We start from the raw sequence: 24,155 nt of genomic DNA on the forward strand, positions 1-24,155 counted from the left end.
GTAGAAGTTCTCTCAACTCTCGTAGAAAGACACTTGTTGATCAGGTGTGCAGATGTAAGAATGTTTCCAAGTAATGAGCATGTCGTATTTGCGGTGCTTTCTACAAAGGAATGTCAATAGAGAGGATAATGGCCATTTTTTTTTTACCTGTGCCTCTGAAAGGCACACACTAATGGCTTGTTTCCTGGTGGCTGTCGCCCAGCTGGGTGCCCACGACGCATTACGCGCAGGTGGTCTCTTAACTTTCTTTCCGAAATATTTACGACATCAGTTTCCGCTACAGTGGCAGTCTCATATAAAAAATTTCACAGGTCAAGAACTTGTGTTACAAATCTGTAGAAACAAAATCCTGTTAATATAACAGTGTCCAAAAAATTTTCGGCGGCATTGTGGTACATTCACGCATTTACATACATATCATCTCTTAAAGTACGATTCTTGGTTTCCAACCACCTTTTTCACAAACCAGAGTCCCTAACCACTACTCATTATTCCTTACCTTATTACACATATACATATTCGTCCACACTTCTTCAATATTTCATCATAACAAATACATAGCATAATCAAATTCCTCATATAGCATCAGCTTATTGATCATAAACATGCCACAACAGCATAATACACATCGTCATCGTAATAATAACATCATAACACCCCAGTCAAATTCTCAAAATCGTCGTAGCTTCCTCCAATAATTTCAAAACCTAATAAAAATTCTCTGCTCATGTCAAAAGTGTCAACTACCTCAAACGTACTTTAAACATCTTGATCCCATACCAAATACATCATTCAAAGCTCTCATAGCATCACAATGGTTCCGAAAAAAATATGAAGGGTTCACACAGTACAGACAAAATACAATTTCATAAGTGTGAAATTATCCAACTGTGTAATTACGTAAACATCTGTCACTGATGTAGTAAAAAAAAGTTTGTCTCTTAGTTAAATTATCAGATAGCTGTATAATTTATGTGTTAGAGAAATATGGTACCGATGTGTAAAGTTGTATAAGTAAATACCATATTAGCTAGGGCTCCTTGTGCTTGCCAAACACATGGTACACAAAGTAAGCATGTACCCCCCTGAGGATTAATGTAATTATATCCTCAGGTGTTACAGATTACAGCAATGGAATGAAATGTATCACGGAAAACTTTCTTTGTAATTCAAATATGTTGAAAAATAAATAGTTTAATGCGTGTCCTGTAGCGCTAAATGTGCGTCTTGCTGTAAGACAATCTCTGTGGAAGTGTCGTAGTTATTGTCCTCTGAAAGCTAAGTTCTGCAGAAGCCAATGTACTTACCTCATGATAAACGAAATTGAAATGCTTTGCGTATAGATATCTTAGTTATTACGCTTATTGCCGTGATGAAGTAAGTACTGTACTGTACGTATTGTTGTGCTACAGAAAAGGCTGTCTCATTGTAGCTATACCACAAACGTTACTACTAAAACATGTTTTACTTTCCAGAAAAATTCAGAAAAACTGTGCAGATATAAAACAGATAAACTGCAAAAGCAACATTGTAAATTGTCACTCATTAGTGGCGTCGTGATAAAATCGTGTAGCTGTCACATAAACTAACCACTGTATCGTCTGGTATCTCACAGAAAGTACTTTAAATCCAGAATGTATTTTCAAGTAAACCAAAATGTTGCATTAAAATCTCATTAGCAATACTGGTAAATGTTCTAAGTATGTGAGCCTTATAGTCGTTACGTAATCGTGCAACTAACAAGCAAGAATGTACACACGAAATAACACAGTGATGTCTGTTCACTATAACAATGCACTCGCAAATACTGTCTAAATATGTTCTGTAGGTTCTAGACTGGATAGTGAACTTCAAAACATTGTTACATGTTAACAGTTTCTAAGTGTGACAAAGCATACTAGAAATGTGAAGTGAAATGTTTTATGGCAAAGACAAACTTAAAAAGCAGATTATCTCTTAATAAACGGTTTTACATGTAAAATGTGGTATAAACCTTTACTCTTCCTAGTACGCAGATGTCAACTGAAAAGCAATTATCATGTGGTTACGTCGGTAAGGAACACTGGAATTTTGCTCAAGGTTAGCTTATGTTATTTTTCTCTGAGCCCGCCGGCGCACGCGGCTGCCTGCTGTGCGAGTCATTGTCTGTTTCTTTGTTGGCGCGCGCGTCGTTATTGGGATTAGGAGACCTAACTTGTACAAATTCACCTTGTCGAGAGGGCCCTGCTCTGTTTGAATCCCGCCAGTTCTGCTGCAATTCAGGTCTGTCGTTACGATCATATCGTCTGTCGTCATGTCGGTAGATTCCATAGTTTCTTTCTTGTCGGTCACGTGGTGGAGAATTTCTCCCTGAATCGTAACTGCGCGCTTGACCGTTGCGTCTTAAGTTATTCTGTCTCCCTTGATAATAATTATTTTGGTTCCTATATTGTCTGTTTCTATGATTGTCTCTGTCATGTTCATTACTACGGAAATACGATCTTTCTCTGTAACTGTTACTCTGCCAGTGGTTGTCATACGGGTGGTGTCTGTTTTGGTCACGATTTGTGTTGTGAGAATAGCCTTGTCGTGTATTATTTCTGTCACCGCGGAATTGTGACAGGTGTGACCTGTAATTGTTGTGTTCCTGTTTTCGTGTTCCGCGATTGTCAGTGTCAATTTCCAGTTCTTGTAACAGTCCCTGAAAAGCTTCAATGTCGTCTTTGCATCGTCCTGCTAAAATAATCTGTCGTAAATGTTCAGGTAATTTCATTAAGCAAATGCGAATGAGTTCTGAGGGGCTGTATGGGTTTGAAAGATACTGATTCTTATGTAACATGTCTTCAAAATATTTGACAAGACTGGAAAATTCAGATTGTTCGAAATGTTTCATCATTATGATGCTATGTTTTACTCGGTCTTGTGTGGCTTGGGACCAATATGCTGAGAGGAAGGCATGGTAAAATTCTCCTTCACTGTGGCAATCGTGAATGACCGATCGCATTCTTACAGCTGGTTCATTCTCTAAGTAGCCACACATAAATTCTAATCTGTGTTCTAATGACCAGTTGGCAGGAAAACAATGAGAGAATTGATGAAGCCACGCTTGTGGATGAATGTCGTTGCCAGAATTCTTAAATGTTTTGAATTTACGTGCAGTAATGAACAGCTTATAGTCAAAATCATCGTGTCGGCGGGTAGCATATCGGTCATTGTTACGTCGTATCGGCGGTTCCATCTCAAAATTCGGTGCACCTTGCCAATTACTTTCATGATTTCCGAAATGCCCTGTGTTATTATTTTGTGGTTGTTCTGTATTGCTATGTCCCTCTTCCCATACTGGGGCGCGAGTGTCCTCTGAAATATATAATTCTTGTATTACTTGAGCCAACTGATCTTGTACTTCCCGCATTTCTCTTTTGTACTGTGTGTTGATTTGATTTTGATTCTGTTTGAATTTCCTAATTTGTTCATACTCTTCAGTGTCAGTGAAGGCTACAGGTTTTGTGTCATTCAGATCATCATCTACCTTCGTAGATAAGTTAGTGAACTGATCTGAAAGTTCGGCTACTTTATCCGACAGTGAAATTATTTCCTCTGTGTGTCTTTCTGAACCAATTTTCAGAGTATCTACTGTGTCCTTTAAGTTCGCTTGAGTTTTTGCAAGTTGCGTAACCGAATCGGTAGATGCAACTGAGTCAATTTTAGCTTGCAAGGTCTCATGATTTTCATGAACAATAGTTTGCAGTTCTTTTATGGCTGCTTCGTGATTCTGTAATGCATTTTCATGCCGCGAAAAAAATAGGTTGGAAATGCTCACAAATTTGTGTTTTTACGTCATTACAGACTTTTTGACATTTCGATTCGATGTTATGTAACTCATTAGTTAAATCTTCACGTGTTTGCTCAAGTGTGGTGTCTAACTTTTGAAGCTTTAGCTGTGTTTGTCTCTGATTTTGTTCCATTGCGTCTAACTTTTGAAGATTATGTTCCATTGTGTCTAACTTTTGAAGATTCTGTCCCATTTGTTTCTGATTTTGTTCAAGCGTTGTATCTAACTTTTGAAGATTTTCTTCCATTGTGTCTAACTTTTGAAGATTTTGTTCCATTGTGTCTAACTTTTGAAGCTTTTGCCCCATTTGTTGCATTAATTGTAATAACAATGCACTGGTGTCTGAAACATGTTCCTTAGTCCTATTCGGCAATGCATTTGCACCGGCAATATTCGCAGTTTGAAAAACAGAAAATGTGTCTTGACTTATTTGAGAAAACGGTGAGGACGCAAAACCTGAATGTACAGTATTTGCAATATTGTGTCCTGTCATTTCGGAATCCTGAGGCGAACTGTTGCCGACCGATCGATCGATAACGCTTTCCTGTTCACTAATTGTTTCACTGCCTACACCATTATTTGCAACCCGCTCCATCTCCCTATGCACAATTACCAAATTACTACTTTGAACATTAGTTAATTCATTACATGGTGGCGCTAACACATTGCTTTCGTCTTCACTGTCATTTCTCAGTTTACTTTGGAGCCTAGTATTACGTTTTTCACACGCCATTATTGTCACAATATTTCACATGACAACACAAAAAAAGCACAATTTGAAAAGCAAAAATAAGAGAACACATTAACATATCACTGAAAATAATATCTATTAATTGCAAGCGCAGCTGCGAAATACTTTGTGCAAAACTACATGCATGCCACAACTGTTTTACTGTACAACAATGAAAGACTGCAACTACAAAGGAAATTCTATGATTACGGGCTAGCAATAAACAAAAGCTACACTAATTACACAAACTACAAGAAAAAATCAGAAGATTCCAGTGAGGTATCCTTGGCTAAGGGTCGACATATGAAACGTCCCCTTTGAAAAATTATACGTGACTGTGCTTAAACTGACACACAATATTTTTAGCGCAACGCAATCTGACTTTCAAAAATCCCTACGAAAGAATGGCCCTGACTAACATTAACCTATACGTTTCACAAATCACTAACCTCACAAAAATCTTCGTTACTCAAGCTACTGCAAGACAGCGAGCGCCACTACTGCCAGCTAAATAAAAGATTCAAACTACTGAAGGCACTAACTACTGATAGGCATAGTTAGCAAATGAAAGATTTTAATAGAGAACAAACAATGTATTTACCTCACTAGTCATAATATATATAGCAGTTCATGACACCAATTCTTACAAATTTCAAAACTCCGCCATCTCTCTCCCCACGTCCACCACTGCTGGCGGCTCACCTCCAACTGCGCAACGCTACGCGCTGTTAGCATCCAGCTGCCGCTGCCCAACACTACAATGGCAGACAACAATGCAAACTAAACACAGACTGCGCACAGCACACCCAGTGATTTTTCATACCGAGCGCTAAGCGGCGTTACCAACAAGAAAACCTAAACAGCCTACTTACAAACTGAACAATCTGATTACTGACAGCTCTTGCGGGGAACTGGCCGCGATCAAACGCACAAAAATAACACTCTAAAGCAGACTGCAGCCACTAAACAAAGAAAGCACGGATGAGAATCACAAAGAAGATAAAGACTATAAAAAGCACAAAAATACAATTAGTTGAAAGTCGAATGCCCTGAAACACTCTAGAATACTGAATCAAAGTAGCAGGCGAGCACAGTGAATGAACACGGTTCTGCAAGAAAGATGTATAGTTAATATCGTCACCAGCTGTTTGTATGGCGGACGAGAGAATGAAACTGAACACACTTTATCATCCGTGGGAACAGCCCAATGTTTGATGCCAAGGAGTTGGTGGATTCTAAGACAAAGAGCAAAATAATGACGCACACATAGTATTGCTGAACGTCTCTTGAATACTATCAAGTCCAGAGGGTACTTCAGTGCAAGTCCCTTGTGGTAGGCCGGATCTACACTCCTGGAAACTGAAATAAGAACACCGTGAATTCATTGTCCCAGGAAGGGGAAACTTTATTGACACATTCCTGGGGTCAGATACATCACATGATCACACTGACAGAACCACAGGCACATAGACACAGGCAACAGAGCATACACAATGTCGGCACTAGTACAGTGTATATCCACCTTTCGCAGCAATGCAGGCTGCTATTCTCCCATGGAGACGATCGTAGAGATGCTGGATGTAGTCCTGTGGAACGGCTTGCCATGCCATTTCCACCTGGCGCCTCAGTTGGACCAGCGTTCGTGCTGGACGTGCAGACCAAGTGAGACGACGCTTCATCCAGTCCCAAACATGCTCAATGGGGGACAGATCCGGAGATCTTGCTGGCCAGGGTAGTAGACTTACACCTTCTAGAGCACGTTGGGTGGCACGGGATACATGCGGGCGTGCATTGTCCTGTTGGAACAGCAAGTTCCCTTGCCGGTCTAGGAATGGTAGAACGATGGGTTCGATGACGGTTTGGATGTACCGTGCACTATTCAGTGACCCCTCGACGATCACCAGAGGTGTACGCCCAGTGTAGGAGATCGCTCCCCACACCATGATGCCGGGTGTTGGCCCTGTGTGCCTCGGTCGTATGCAGTCCTGATTGTGGCGCTCACCTGCACGGCGCCAAACACGCATACGACCATCATTGGCACCAAGGCAGAAGCGACTCTCATCGCTGAAGACGACACGTCTCCATTCGTCCCTCCATTCACGCCTGTCGCGACACCACTGGAGGCGGGCTGCACGATGTTGGGGCGTGAGCGGAAGACGGCCTAACGGTGTGCGGGACCGTAGCCTAGCTTCATGGAGACGGTTGCGAATGGTCCTCGCCGATACCCCAGGAGCAACAGTGTCCCTAATTTGCTGGGAAGTGGCGGTGCGGTCCCCTACGGCACTGTGTAGGATCCTATGGTCTTGGCGTGCATCCGTGCGTCGCTGCGGTCCGGTCCCAGGTCGACGGGCACGTGCACCTTCCGCCGACCACTGGCGACAACATCGATGTACTGTGGAGACTTCACGCCCCACGTGTTGAGCAATTCGGCGGTACGTCCACCCGGCCTCCCGCATGCCCACTATACGCCCTCGCTCAAAGTCCGTCAACTGCACATACGGTTCACGTCCACGCTGTCGCGGCATGCTACCAGTGTTAAAGACTGCGATGGAGCTCCGTATGCCACGGCAAACTGGCTGACACTGACGGCGGCGGTGCACAAATGCTGCGCAGCTAGCGCCATTCGACGGCCAACACCGCGGTTCCTGGTGTGTCCGCTGTGCCGTGCGTGTGATCATTGCTTGTACAGCCCTCTCGCAGTGTCCGGAGCAAGTATGGTGGGTCTGACACACCGGTGTCAATGTGTTCTTTTTTCCATTTCCAGGAGTGTATATTCACAATAACGAGAGAAATGAGTGACAAAGCTTCGACTACACAGGCAGAAGTGAGCTGACAGACAAATTAGAGGTCGGTACGGCGTCGTGGAAGTTGGCTCCATCGCGTCGTTGGCCGTGCGGACTGAGGAGGTTGTGTCTCGGAGCCGGATGTAGATTGGCCGTGCAGCCACACGGGTTACTGCCACATTCTACACATGGACTTGCGTGGCGTCGCACGATACCACATGTTGTTCTCCTTACAACATTCTGTGTCATCCCGCTCCTCTGCTCGGTGACTAGGAGCAGTCATACAAGGGAATTACCACTGTCTGCTTCGGCTGCTATTAACACCAAAATACAAACGGATACGCTGAAGTGTCACTGTGACCTACAAAAATTGACTGCTGATAAGTGAATCTTTGTTCTGAAGTACCCTGCACGATCATCGTCGGCAAGTATGGAGGTGACGTCGGGAGAGTTCCCATTCTTCCAATGTTCTGGAAAAGTAAAGCGTTGTTACTCCTGGCATCGTGGTGTGGGGAACCACTGTTGTGACTTCAGGCCACTGTTGGTAGTGACTGAAGGTCCATCACAGGCATCCTGCGTCTTAATGTAGTATGGTGGTGTCATTGTTCAACAGGACAATGCTCGTCCACACATGGCACTGTCTGCCCCTGTGAACAGTAAAGTTTCCCCCTTGGGAAACGCGTGGGGCCAGATCGGACGCGACAGTATCCGGGACGTCGAGGACCAATGACAACAGCTGTAAGCCATCCAGCGTCAGGAGAGGATAAAAAGGCTTCGCGACAACCTTACCAATTGAATCAGTGTATGCATTCAGGTCAGAGAGGTTGCAATGTCACACTGACAAGTGGGCTTATACTGCCAAGTTTTTTCTAAATTTGACTCGATACTGTAATCACTGAAATAACATCAGATACACTCTCAACCTGCGATGTTTAGTTTGTTCTTCCTCTTCAGGGTGCTTCTTCTTTTTGTTAGGCTGCATATTTGTGTTTTTCATTAAGTAATCATTCCTTTTTTAGTGCTACATTAGCATTAAAGCCACCGAGTAGCATCTTGCAGTGCTATTCGCTATAAGTTACTAGTTTCTTTAATTCTTCGTAAATGTCGCTTCCTTCCTAATCAGAGCTACTGAGCGTCTCTCTTGCAGTCTTCCACTGGAGTTTATCTATCATCTCCGTAACGCTTTCGCGATTACTAAATGATCCTGTAACGAAGCGCGCTGCTCTCCGTTGGATCTCCTCTATCTCTTCTATAAACCCTATGTGGTACGGATCCCACACCGGCGAGCAGTATTCAAGCAGTGAGCGAAGAAGTGTACTGTAACCTACTTCCTTTGTTTTCGGACTGCATTTCCTTAGGATTCTTCCAATGGATCTCAGTCTGGCATCTGCTTTATCGACGATTAATTTTGTATGGTCATTCCATTTTAAATCACTCCTAATGCCTACTCAGAGACAATTTATGGAATTAACTGCTTCCAGTTGCTGACCTGCTATATTGTAGCTAAGTGATAAAGGATCATTCCTTCTTTGTATTCGCAGCACACTCCACTTGTCTACATTGAGATTCAATTGTCATGCCCTGCACCATGCGTTAATTCGTTGCAGATCCTCCTGCATTTCAGTACAATTTTCCACTGTTACAACCTCTCGGTATACTACAGCATCATCCGCAAAAAGCCTCAGTGAACTTCCGATGTTATTCACAAGGTCATTTTATATATCGCGATTAACAATGGTCCTACGACACTCCCCTGCGGCACACGTGAAATCACTCTTACTTCGGAAGACTTCTCCCCATTGAGAATGACATGCTGCGTTCTGTTATCTAGGAACTCTTCAATCCAATCACACAACTGCTCTTACTTTGTTCATTAAACGACTGTGGGGAACTGTATCAAACGTCTTGCGGAAGTTAAGAAGCACGGCATCTACCTGGGAACCCGTGTCTGTGGCCCTCTGAGCCTCGTGGACGAATAGCGCGAGCTGGGTTTCACACGATCGTCCTATGCTGATTCCTACAGAGTAGATTTCTAGTATCTAGACAAGTCATTATACTCGAACATAATAAGGGCTCCAAAATTCGACAACTGAGCAACATTAGAGATATAGGTCTATAGTTCTGCACATCTGTTCGACGTCCCTTCTTGAAAACGGGGATGACCTGTGCTCTTCTAGAGACCTACGGTACACCGGTACAAGAATGGGGCCAAGTTCCTTTGCGTACTCTGTGTAAAATCGAACTGGTATCCCATCAGGTCCAGCGGCCTTTCCTCTTTTGAACGATTTTAATTGTTTTTCTATCCCTCTGTCATCTATTTCGATATATACCATTTTGTCATCTGTGCCACAATCTAGAGAAGGCACTACAGTGCAGTCTTCCTCTGTGAAACAGCTTTGGAAAAAGACATTTAGAATTTCGGCCTTTAGTCTGTCATCCTCTGTTTCAGTACCATTTTGGTCACAGAGTGTCTGGACATTTTGTTTTGATCCACCTACCGCTTAGACATAAGACCAATATTTCTTAGGATTTTCTGCCAAGTTATTACATAGAACTTCACTTTCTAATTCGTTGAACGCCTCTCGCATAGCCCTCCTCACCTTACATTTCGCTTCGTGTAATTTTTGTTTGTCTACAAGGCTTTGGCTATATTTATGTATGCTGTGAAATTCCCTTTGCTTCCGTAGCAGTTTTCTAACTCGGTTGTTGTACCATGATGGCTCTTTTCCATCTCTTACGATCTTGCTTGGCACACACTCATATAATGCATATTGTACGATGGTTTTGAACTTTGTCCACTGATCCTCAACACTATCTGTACTTGAGATAAAACTTTTGGGTTATGTCGTCAGGTACTCTGTAATCTGCTTTTTGTCACTTTTGCTAAACAGAAAAATCTTCCTAACTTTTTTAATATTTCTATTTACGGCTGAAATCATCGATGCAGTAACCGCTTTATGATCGCTGATTCCCTGTTCTGCATTAATTGATTCAAATAGTTCGGGTCTGTTTGTCACCAGAAGGTCTAATATGTTATCGCCACGAGTAGGTTCTCTGTTTAACTGCTCAAGGTAGTTTTTAGGTAATGCACTTTAAAAAAATTCAGTGGATTCTTTGTCCCTGCCACCCGTTATAAACGTTTGAGTCTCCCAGTCTATATCTGGTAAATTAAAATCTCCACCCAAAACTATAACATGATCAGGAAATCTACTCGAAATATTTTCCAAATTTTCCTTCAGGTGTTCTGGCACAACAGCTGCCTACAGAGACATCCAGTTACCTTGTTTGAGCCTGCTTTAACCGTGACCTTCACCCAAATTATTTCACATTTCGGATCACCGTCAACTTCCCTCGACACTATTGCACTTTTTATCGCTATAAACACGCCTCCCCCTTCACTGTCCAGCCTGTCTCTGCGGTATACATTCCAATCTGAGTTTAGAATTTCTTTACTGTTTGCATCTGGTTTCAGCCAACTTTCCGTCCCTAGTACTATGTGGGCATTGTGACCGTTTTTTAATGAGAGCAGTTCTGAGACCATTCTGTAGACGCTCCTGCAGTTTACTATTACCACAATAATATTGGCATTCCCTGTATAGCCTAGCATCTATTCATTTGACGTTAATGTACTCCTTATACAGCGTTGGCCGTTATGCTTTGGCTTAACTGCAAATATCGATAGCAGTCCCAGTTCAAAAGGGATATTAAGGTGGGCGCGAGTGGTCCACGTTCTTGGTAAACTGGTCAGCGCCTTCTTTGGCCCAGTACCCACTGGAAACTGATAGATTTGTGGATGTCGTTCAATCTAGTAAGATGTCTATGAATCTCCTGCGCTAGATGTTTTGAAGTTTCCCTGAAGCTGCTCTTTCAGGGGACAGCAGAGTATTCATATAATGGGTAAATATAATGATTTTGTCGACTTGTAACTCTGTTGCATATGGTATGGGGTGTAAAATAGCAAATAACTCGGCTGCTAGCATGGAAGGGTAAGAAGAGGAATCGGCCATGCCCAACTAAATCAATGTAGAAGGTAGATTCCGCAGGAATTTCTGGTGTTTTAGAGCACTTCGTACCATCCGTTCCAAAAGAAGTATATTGTAGACAGCATTGAGACTCCTAAGCCGCTCCAGAACATCGTCACTTTACTAACATGATTTTATCAAATACTAAATAATGGAAACGAGCTCGAATTTGTTCTCCATCTGTCTACAGCACGTTATCTGAATTGCTGCTACTACGGTTCTATTCCAGCGCAATTCGTGTCTTCTTTAGAGGTGTTCATTTACCACTGTTGTATTTATAATAGTGAAACATACAAATTACTAAAACTACGTATTACGTTAATCGCGTTATTGCATTTTTATGGACCCACTGGCAACTAAACTAAGACTCTATGAAGGAGTATGACAGGCAAAAGATGTACTGATGATCTAGTGACTGTCAGGATTCTTCAGTAAAAGTTCACTAATTCTGACAAATGGAGGACGTCTGTGGAATAGTTATTGATTAATTATAGCCCTCATAACTTTGATTGGTGACGCGCACAGGAAACTAGTGAATCAAGTAAATAGATTCTTTATTCTATCTAAGGAATATAATAATAGTCTAACATTAATAGCAATCATAATAATTACTATTATTATTCATCCTTTAGTCATTTTATACAATGACATGGTAAGTCACTTCTAAAAGGATACACAGTACACAGAGTGTAGAGTGTAGAACGTAGGAACATTATATACAGGGTGGTCCATTGATCGTGACCGGGCCAAATATCTCACGAAATAAGCGTCAAACGAAAAAAATACAAAGAACGAAACTTGTCTATAGCTTGAAGGGAGAAATCAGATGACGCTATGGTTGGCCCGCTAGATGGCGCTACCATAGGTCAAACGGATATCACATATCCGTGTAGTAAGTAAAGAAATATGAATGTTTTAATTGGATCACTTTTTCCGCTTTGTGATGGATGGTGCTGTAATAGTCACAAACATATGGCTGTCAATTTCAGACGAACAGCTGGTAACAGGTAGGTTTTTTTAAATTAAAATACAGAACGTAGGTACGTTTGAACATTTTATTTCCGTTGTTCCAATGTGATACATGTACCTTTGTGAACTTATCATTTCTGAGAACGCATGCTGTTATAGAGTGATTACCTGTAAATACATTAACGCAACAACTGCTCAATATGATGTCCGTCAACCTCAATACATTTGGCAATACGTATAACGACATTCCTCTCAACAGCGAGTAGATCGTCTTCCGTAATGTTCGCACATGCATTGACAATGCACTGACGCATGTTGTTGGGCGTTGTCGGTGGATCACGATAGCAAATATCCTTCAACTTTCCCCACAGAAAGAAATCCGGGGACGTCAGATCCGGTGAACTTGCGGGCCATGGTATGGTGCTTCGACGACCAATCCACCTGTCATGAAATATGCTACTCAATACCGCTTCAACCGCACGCGAGCTATGTGCCGGACATCCATCATGTTGGAAGTACATCGCCATTCTGTCATGCACTGAAACATCTTGTAGTAACATCGGTAGAACATTATGTAGGAAATAAGTATACATTGCACCATTTAGATTGCCATCGATAAAATGGCGGCCAATTATCCTTCCTCCCACAATGCTGCACCATACATTACCCCGCCAAGGTCACTGATGTTCCACTTTTCGCAGCCATCGTGGATTTTCCGTTGCTCAATAGTGCGTATTATGCCGGTTTACGTTACCGCTGTTGTGTTGTGCATAAGGAAAAGAGACAGGGAAACAACAAATGAGTAAGAGAAGAGGAAAGGAAGGAAGCAATATTATCGCTTGAAGTTACTTCCACGACGAGGGTGATTAGAGACGGAGCACAAACTCGGATTGAAGAAGGATGAGACAGGAAATAGACCGTGCCCTTTCGAAGGAATCGTCCTGTCATGCACCTTATTCGACTTGGGTAAACCACGGGAAACCTAAACCTGATCCCTGTCTTCCTCAATACGAGTCAAGTGTCTTACAGCTGTGCCACCTCAATCGCAACAGAAAATGCAGGAATTAAGGGCGTGATATTGTCTGTTAAGATGCTGAAATGGAAATAGGCTGGCCATGTAGCGAGACATCAGTGTGGGAGATGGACTAAGGAGATTAGGTGTTGGAATCCTCGTAATGTCTAAAGACCCAGTTGACCACCTAATGGAAAATTGTTATCGCAACTCGTTGAAAATAGTAAACAAAAAATACACGTAATAACACAGCAGTACTGAAAGCATAAATAAACAAGTAAATAACTGTAGTAAGATATGTAACATAAAGAAAGCCCAAAAACCTAAACACTAATAGTTTCTTTTTGGACCTAAAAATTTTTCGATACGTATAAAGCACATTAATTTAGAAAAATCCTTATTAGTTGCAGATGACAAATTGTACTTCAATATCAGCTGTACAGACAGCCCCATGAACAAACAAATATGCTATCAAGGTGTATAATTTCGATAAAGAATAAATATAGTGGTCACAATTCTAAAACTATATGTATTTCCATGTAAAATTTTCTTGTGACTCGACAGATATATGAAGGGAAATCCACTAAGAAAGGTGAAACGACACCAAAACACGTATGTATCAAGAAAAAAAAACAAAAAATCGTGCTTTACTCCAGGCAGAATCTTTTAAACGATACACTACTGATTACCCACTATGTAATGCAGAATTGACCACTTCATTATTTTTAACTTTGGTCTCCAGAGTTTGCACTCTATTTAGCAACGTAAAACACATGCTTATATTGTGCTTGTAAGAGCACACAGCCGGCCGGAGTGGCCGCGCGGTTCTAAGCGCTTCAGTTTGGAACCGCGCGACCGCTACGGTCGCAGGTTCGAATTCTGCCTCGGGCATGGATGTGTGTGATGTCCTTAGGTTAGTTAGGTTTACGTAGTTCTAAGTTCTAGGGGACTGATGACCTCAGCCGTTAAGTCCCATAGTGCTCAGAGCCATTTTTAAGAGTACGCAGAAAATACTTAAGCTTTCACAAGTTTGATCATAAGAAATTTTTAAAATAGATTTAGAAGTAAACTACACATTTATTCATAAGCAAGACACATAAATGAAAATACGCATGATATTAGAACCTATTTATTTTTCCATATACTCTTACTGAAATTACCAATCACTTTGTAAGGGAGAATGACTTCAGTAACCAAAAGACAACAAGCTGCCTGAAAGGGGACACAGCCTATACTCATCAAAGTTTTCAAAAAATTCCAGTCGTCGCCGTCAAATTTGGGACACGAAAACAAGATGTGGTTTACATCAGCTTTTGACTCAATTAAACTCACATGCAAAGGAATCGTAAATATTGATTCTATACAGATGGTGAGTATAAGATACATGGTTAAAGAGGAGTCCAACGGCGGTGAAATCGTTGATGTGTCCAAATGAGTCCTAGTGAACCATACCCTTGTGGGAATTTGAGGTTGTAATGCCTCATCCACTTTCCGTTTGTTGAAAGGCATTCCACATCTGTTTACTGTTTTCCTTGGCTCCCCACTTCACGTAAGGAGACTGTGTACGGCGACCTCAAATCGAGAATAGTTCCTATTGATGAGACTTGCTTAACCAAGATCTCAGCTCCTTCAGCACAGCGGATGCCAGCATGGGAGTGCTCCCACGGCAGATTAACCGCTTATCTTCTCCATTTACAGCGAACATATCCAATATGTAATGATCGACTATTTTATTCTATCTTCAGTGTTGAATATTTTAACGACATTCTGGGAGATGGACATAGTGAATACCTTTAAGAAGGATGTTAAAGATAAATATTCGATCACTTCCAAAATTGCCACAGCCACCTCCGTAAAAACAGAAAAACTTTAATGCAGAATTAAAGTTTATTGGCCCGGATACGATGGCATAGAAAAGCACATTGGTGTACACCTCGTGTGGAATTTTGGGTTTGGAAATCACGATCAAAGGATTTGATGATTACAGAGTCTTTGCGGAGTGTTGTTGTTGTGGTCTTCAGTCCAAAGACTGGCTTCATGCAGCTCTCTGTGCAAGCCTCTCCATCTCCGAGGAATTACTGCAATCTGCATCCTTCTGAATCTGCTTACTGTATGCATCTCTTGGTCTCCTTCCACGATTTTTACCCCCCCCCCCCCCCCCCCCAAACTCCCCTCCAGTACTAAATTGGTGATGCCTTGTTCCCTCAGAATGTGTCCTACCAACCGAAACCTTCTTCTAGTCAAGTTGTGCCACAAATTCTTCTTCTCCACAATTCTGTTTACTACCTCCTCATTACTTACGTGACAAAGCCATCTAATCTTCAGCAGTCTTCTGTAGGACTACATTTCAAAAGCTATTATTCTCGTCTTGGCTCAACTGTTTGTCGTCCATGTTTCACTTTCTTACATGGCTACACTCCATACAAATATTTTCAGAAGAAAATGAGCGTTTGGCGTCATTGGCCGGGAGGCCCTTTACGGGGCAGGTCCGGCCGCCTTGGTGCAGATCTTATTAAGTCGACGCCACATTGGGCGACCTGCGCGCCGGATGGAGATGAATTGATGTTGAAGACAACACAACACCCAGTCCCTGAGCGGAGAAAATCCCCGACCTAGCCGGGAATCGAACCCGGGCCCGTCGGACGGCAGCAGTCACGCTGACCACTCAACTATCGGGGCGGACATTTTTTCAGAAAAGGCTTCCTAACACTTAAATCTCTACTCGATGTTAACAAGTTTCTCTCCTTCAGAAACGCTTCTTGCCATTGCCAGTTTACATTTTATATCCTCTCCACTTCGACCATTATCAGTTATTTTTGCTGTCTAAATAGCAAAACGCATCTGCTACTTTTAGTATCTCATTTCCTAATTTAATTCCATCGGCATCACCTGATTTAATTCGACTACATTCCATTATTCTCGTTTTGCTTTTGTTGATCTTCATGTTATATCCTTCTTTCACGACACTGTCCACTCCGTTCAACTGCTCTTTCAAGTCGTTTGCTATCTCTGACAGACCTACAATGTCATCGGAAAACCTCAAAGTTTTTATTTCTTCTCCCTGGACTTTAAACTCCAAATTCCTCTTTTTCTTCCTTTATTGTTTGCTCGATATGTAGACTGAATAACGTCAGGGGTAGACTACAACCTTGTCTCACTTCCTTCTGAACCACTGCCTCGCTTTCGTGCCCCTCGACTCTTATTACTGCTATCTGATTTCTGTACAAATTGTAAACAGCTTTTCGCTCCTTGTATTTTATTCCTGCCACCTTTACAATTTCAGAGAGCGTATTCCATTCAACGTTGTAAAAAGCGTTCGTTAAGTTTACAGATGCTATAAACGTAGGATTCCTTTTTCTTAACCTATCTTCTATGAGAAGACGTCGGGTCAGTATTGCTTCGCGTGTTCCTACATTTCTGCGGAATCCAAACTGATCTTCGGCGAGGTTGGCTTCTCCCAATTTTTTCATTCTCCTGTAAGGAATTCGTGTTAGTATTTTAGAGCCGTGGTTTATTAAACTCATAGTTCGGTAATTTTCCCCTCTGTCAACACATGCTTTCTTTGGGATTTGAATTATTATATTCTTCTTGAAGTTTCAGGGTATTTCTCCTGTCTCATACAGCTTGCTTAGCAGATAAAAGAGTTTAGTCATGACTGGTTCTCCCAAGGCTATCAGTAGTTCTAACGGAATGTTGTCTACTCCCGGGGCCTTGTTTCGACGTAGGTCTGACAGCGCACTGTGACATTCTTCGCGCACTATCATATCTCCCATCCCATCTTCGTCCACATCCTCATCCATTTCGATAGTATTGCCCTTAAGTACATCCCCATTGTATAGACCCTCTAAATACTCCTTACACCTTTCTACTTTCCCTTCTTTGCATAGGACTGGTTTTCCATCTGAGTTCTTGATATTCATACAGGTGACTCTCTTTCCTCCAAAGATCTCTTTAAATATCCTGTAGAGTGCATCTACCTTACTCCTAGTGATATACGGTATGCTTCTACATCCTTACATTTGTCCTGTGGCCGTTCCTGCTTAGCCATTCTGAACTGCTTGCCGATCTCGTTTTTTAGACTTTTGTATTGACTTTTGCCTGCTTCATTTACTGCATTTTTATATTTTCTCCTGTCATAAATTAAATTCATTATCTATTTTTAGACAAAGATTTCTACTAGCCCTCGTCTTTCTACCTACTTGATCCTCTGCTGCCTTCACTATTTCATCTCTCAAAGCTACCCACTCGTCTTCTATGCATTCCTCTTCCCCGTTCTTGTCAGTTCTTCGCTAATGCTCCCTCTAAAAACTCTCATGAACTTCTGGTTCTTTCAGTTTATCCAGGTCGCATCTCCTTAATTTCCTACTTTTTGAAATTTCTTCAATTTTAATGTACAGTTCACAATCAATAAATTGCGGTCAAAGCCCACATCTTCCCTTAGAAATGCCTTACAATTTCAAACCTGATTCCGAAATATCAGTCTTACCATTACATAATCAATCTGAAACCTTCCGGTGCCTCCAAGTCTGTTCCACGTACACAATCTTCTTTCATGAGTCTTAAACCATGTGTTAGCTATGATGAAGTTATGCTCTGTGCAGAATTCTATCAGGCGGCTTCCCCTTTCATTCCTTTCCCTCAGCCCATATTCACCTACTACTTTTCCTTCTCTTCCTTTTCCTACTATCAAATTCCAGTCCCCCATGACTATTAAATTTTCGTCTCCCTTCACCATCTGAATAATTTCCTTTATCTCATCATACATTTATTCAGTATCTGCGGAGCTAGTTGGCATATAAATTTGTACTACTGTGGTGGGTGTTGTCTTCGTGTTCATCTTAGTTCTCTGTGACACCACCCTATTATCTCGCTCACACATATGCACAAAAATTCAGATCGTATAAAAAAATTACAAGCATAACCCAGAGTATTTTTTAAATTATGCATAACACACAAGTATATATATACTCACATACAGCGAATCATTAATGAGAAAACCAATACTTCGAGTGTCAAAGAGCGGTGACGGTATGTCATCATCATCCGACAAATAAGGATGCTTACCTACATCATCACTGGCAGGCTGACGCTTCATATTCAGACCAGACGTCGATTGTAATCGGACTGAAATGAAGAGGAGCTGCTCAGTCCGACTTAGCTGTATCCAGTGTCAGCATGTGTGTCTTAGCTTGCTCATACTGATGACACAATCGCCAGTTTATTCTTATCGCCTGTGTGTGTGTGTGTGTGTGTGTGTGTGTGTGTGTGTGTGTGTGTGTGTGTGTGTGTGTGTGCGCGTGTGTGTGTCTGTGTGTGTATGTGTGTGAAACTTTTCCAGTTTCATATTTCATCATATCGACAAGTCTGACAGACTGGGTTCTGCAAAAGTATGACTACACGTGTGTTCACGGAAGCAGCCAGCCAGCCACAGGCGCACATGCGCGTAATTTTGGAAAGTCGAATCACACTGCAGCATTTGTACTATTGAGACTTTGCGTGTGCATTTCCACAGCACGCGCAGTATCAAGCAGGAGCAGGACTGCAGTATATGTTCCGCATTATTTTTTGTGATACTAAGCCTTCAGCCATTATTGTGCTTGCGCTCTCACTTCTGCCAGTGCAGGGCGTGGATGCTAAGGAATGAGAACACTTTCCAGATAAGATGTGTGCATCAGTCAAAAAATGGTTCAAATGGCTCTGAGCACTATGGGACTTAACATCTGAGGTCATCAGTCCCCTAGAACTTAGAACTACTTAAACCTAACTAACCTAAGGACATCACACACATCCATGCCCGAGGCAGGATTCGAACCTGCGACCGTAGCGGTAGCGCGGTTCCAGACTGAAGCGCCTAGAACCGCTCGGCCACACCGGTCGGCGTGCATCAGTTCACATATTAAATGATTGGGGTTTTACCGTATACAGAAAGGCTCACAATGGAATACGGCAGATGGGTGCTGTGGACCACTTCCACTAACAGTGTCGCGTAGATGAAAGATCTAAAATTCTTCATGAGGAACACAGGCAGTATGTGTTAAACGCTTACCTGTAGACTCACAGCGATATGGTGGAAAATGTGAAGTGAATAAATAAATAAAAGTTTAAAAAATATTTAACAATAATCCATCTTGAAATGTGTCCGTAGAAAATCGAGCGAGCTCGGATTGATGCATAGGGAGCGCGCAGCATTGTCAATAGAACACTCTTGAGTCAATCTTTGTGCAGTGAGACAGAGCGGTGTGTCTGTTCGCCACCAGCTATATATTACTTGAAGAATACTACAGTTATATAATTGGCAATTATTCGCGACATCAAAGGTATTTAAGCGCTAACTGCATATTGTAAGTTCGTTGTTACATTTTTAATCTGTTATATGTAAACGATCCCCAAACTAAAGTCTTATAAATTGAATCATTATAAATAACTAAAAATTAATATTCAATCATTTTCAGAATAAATCAGTTTATCTCAGTCAATATCGTATTATTTTTCATTGAACCCAGTAACCACAAGATTTATCTTTTGTTGAGTTTTCTCAATTTTTTTTATTTAATAATGACATTGAATTTTTCACAAGTAGCTTCAATCAAAAAAGTAAATGAATAGTAAGTACAGTTTTAGTTCGCATATTTGCAATACAAGAAAATGAATGCCAACCCAAATAATTATCAACAATAGATCAGAGTGAGTATATTCAGACATGCAGTCAGATGTTATCCAGAGGCGACCCAGCAAAATAAAAGGTAAGGAAAATATATATGTATGTTTTCAGGTTCACTACATAGGCAACCAGTACTAAGGGCCCCGGCGTAAGCTTATGTGTTCACGTCGAAATAATCTTTTTTTGATGAGTCACATTAATATTGTTACCAATAAAGGCACAAGGCGCACAACATTGTGCACGCTAAAGACTATCAGATCAGACACGTTGTCAAAAGCAAGTCCAGACAGGACTGCAAGGCAGAAAAAGTTCAATTCTCTTTCTTCCTTTCATTAGACGGAAAGTAAGTTAAATTATTTTATTCTGGTCGTGAAGGTTATCGCCTAAACGCATTAAGTTCGATCATTATTTCTTTTATTTACTCGGCGGGAAGGTTTCAAACTTTAAAGTATTCGTACATTTTCTAAAGCACACACACGGCTCCTGCTGTTACTGTCACCATACACTTGCTTGCATCTTCGAAATAGTGGGCAGCTGTACTCCTCTAGATTACTTATTAATGCACTCTTCAGGATATGATGCAGACACTACACTTTTTCATTGCCTATGACGTGAACTACACTATGATCACAGGTATAGAGCGATGTCACCATATTTTTATACGACCCTCCCTCGTCATCCCACAATTTTCCAAGATGATAGCGAGTAAGCCATGCAATGGTAAGATGATTCTTCGCACAATATACCGTGTTAAACAGTTTGGACGAAGCAATTGAAGCAAAACAAGCGCTGCATGATGTGTGAGATACAGAGGCGAGCGAATGTGCCGGGACTTACTCCAGTTCACTGCTAGTAGCGCCACGCCACCTTAACGCGTCTGGGCGTAGGGCGCAAGTATGGGGGGGGGGGGGGGGGGGGGGCTCTGAGCACTATGGGACTTAACTTCTGAGGTCATCAGTCCCCTAGAACTTAGAACTACTTAAGGCTAACTAACCTAAGGACACCACACACATCCATGCCCGAGGCAGGATTCGAACCTGCGACCGAGCGGTCGCGCGGTTCTAGACTTTAGCGCTTAGAACCGCTCAGCCACCCGGCCGACACCGTGCAAGTATTGCACCACAATTCCGTATGAAACTAAAAATCAAAATTTACGTTTAAAAATTTGTTAACATCTATTTTAGTATAATAATGTTACAAATGTCAAGTTTTTAGACTTAATATTTTACGTAAAAGTGCAGTTTTAAGAGAAAAATAAGTGGCGCTAAATAACAAAACTAGAAAGCCAGAATTTGGTCAGAATGTGCGTATAGAGCTTATAAATAAGTGGTACAAGTTTCAAAACCATAGAACGAAAAATTAACACCGGAATCCATGTTTTTAGGAAAAATTGAAGAGACTAAATATTGGACATGGAGACGTAAAAATTTGGTTTATGCTTCAGTTCACCCTAAAAATTATAGCTGAGAGATCACGTTACGCTGCTTCTTATAATTTTTGATTAATTAAGTAAAAACCAATTTTGTAACTAAAATATACCCACCCAATTGTAGCAGATTAATTACCTGTAATATTAATGATACAGAATTTTTGTTAAAGCAGATGATAAAACCTAGCAATTAATAGAGCTATACTAAATTTTAAGGTTGTAGTATCAATAACAGCCAATACAAGTTCTAGCAAAGGTACGGTTCAGAGGTAACGATCAACTGTTAGATCCATAATGAAAAACCTAGAAGGCAAAATTTTTATTCGAGCGAGCTGAAACTTCTTTTGTGCTTTCAAACAACTTATCTAAATACGTGTAAAAATTAAGAAGTTTCTAAATTAATTTATAACTATGTTATTAAAGATTATGTGTCCGAGAAAGCAGTCGTCCGGAGGCAGCTTCAGTATGCAGAAGCCATAGACAACAGATGTTCCCTCAGCCGTTCGCTCCCGCACCTGTAAAAGCACAGCCCGAGAGGCAGTAGGAAGGTTCGGGGCCACCTAGAAGAGACAGTCGCCGCCGTGCTCGACCCAGAGGCAGAGGGCGCCGACGCGGCACTCGCGTCTGACGCACGAAGAGGCAGCAGCAGCCACGCCGCGTCAACGAAGACGTCCACGGAAACTCTCTAAGCAGCTCCCACCAGACATCCTCCACACCAACCGTCTGTTCCGAGAGTGGCAGATTACGCGACAGCCGTCAGCGGAGGCCACAATAAACCGAAATTAAGTACGCGATCGCAAACCACCGCAACCGCGACTGGGCCGTCAGAATTGCCACTCTCCGGATAGAGGACGGAACAGCCTGGAGGATGACCGAAAGCATCCTGCAACGCCAATTTCACGCCGGTGGAGGACGTCGTGGACGAAGAACACGTCCGTTTGGTAGAGCGGCGCCTCCCTGTGTACAGAGAGGTGGACGACGTCATCGCGGAAGTGACGGATGAGAGGTCGCGCGACAACTCGCTCGCCTGCGGAAACGTGCGGAAGTCGTAGCGGTCGGAAAAGACCTGCGGCTGCCGCAAAACCACAGACCCGTCAGCCTGTTCTCCGCAGTCTCGAATGTTTTCGAGAGGCTATTCGTTAAGAGGCTGTGGCGACACGTCGGGGAGGAAGGCCTGCTCCCTGGCGAACAGTTCGGTTCCAGGAGGCGCCACTCCACGCAGCAGCAGCTACTTCGACTGGTAGAACGGCCGACGGGCGGTTGGAACGTCGCTAGTATCTCGGGGCGGCACTCCGGACGTTTCCAGAGCCTTCGACAGCGTGTGGCACGACGGCCTCGTGTATAAACTACTTACACGAGGCCTACCGGTGTCGCACGCCCGCCTGCTCCAATCCTACCTGACTGGGCGCACCTTCCGACGACGGGACGCAGACAGCACGCCCCACTGCAGCTGGGGTACCGCGAGGGTCCGTCATCGGCCTCTCCCTCTGCTCACTGTACACCGCCGACGTTCCGAGGGGGCAGGGCGTGCACGGTGCGCTCTACTCGGACGACACGGCGCTCTACGGCAGAAGCGTCGACGCCAGGCTGATCCGTCACCGCCTGCAATCGGCTTGCGACGTCCTCGGAGCTCGGGCCACCGAATGGCGGCTCAAGTTTAACGCAGCCAAAAGTCAGGCGGTGATCTTCACTAGGAAGAACATCCCTGCCGACCTGCATCGTGGGAGGCCCCATCCCGTGGTCGAACGCCGGACGCTACCTAGGCGTCACTCTGGACCGGCGCCTGGCGTGGAACGCGCTCATCAGCGAAGTAAAGGGTAAAGCGCTCGGCAGATTGCGCTCGTTGTACCCCTTACTCGACCGAGCGACGACCCTGTCCCCACACCGCGGCATAACTCTGTACCTGACACTAATTGAGCCAGTGTTGGAGTACGCTGCTGTGGCGTGGGGCAACGCGGCCGACTCGTCCGTCGCAAAGCTGCAGACGGTCCAGAACGAGGCGCTTAGCTCAGCGCTTCACCTGCCACGAGACTTCAGCACCGGAGAACACAGAGTAGCGGGAGTACCGCTGCTTACACACCGATTCCGGCAGGTGGCGCATCGTTTTTATGCGGCCGCACGGATGTCGGAGAGCGATCTCGTCCGCAACCTGGGCAACCGAGTGCACTGTCGCCCGACCGCAAGGTGTCCACACATGTTGCTGGTGTAACGCAACGCCGCAACATGCCGAGAAGACCGTGAGGAAGATTCGAACGAGAAGACAACACTCAACACCCCCAGGAAGAAGTAGGAAAGGCACGATCAGGCCATCCTACAACTCGCTGGAGCATGAAGCTCCGTGAATTTGCAAAGCAAAGCAGTCGAAGGTTCACTTTGCACTCAGCCGCTGCTACGAGTAAGATCCAGCCGGTCGCGGTGGCCGTGCGGTTCTGGCGCTGCAGTCCAGAACCGCGAGGCTTCTGCGGTCGCAGGTTCGAATCCTGCCTCGGGCATGGGTGTGTGTGATGTCCTTAGGTTAGTTAGGTTTAAGTAGTAGGGGACTTATGACCTAAGATGTTGAGTCCCATAGTACTCAGAGCCATTTGAATCTTTTTTTTTTTTTTTTTTTTTTTTTGCTAGGATCCACGTCAGTTAAACGTCGGATAGCGCTCTGCTTCGGATGACGTCAGAGCCGGACTGTGTCAAATGGCGTATTTGCGGGAAAAAACGGATAGTGAACTCGCGAGAACTGTACACCG

Source organism: Schistocerca gregaria, chromosome X (genome assembly GCF_023897955.1).
Source record: "Schistocerca gregaria isolate iqSchGreg1 chromosome X, iqSchGreg1.2, whole genome shotgun sequence".
Lineage (NCBI taxonomy): Eukaryota > Metazoa > Arthropoda > Insecta > Orthoptera > Acrididae > Schistocerca > Schistocerca gregaria.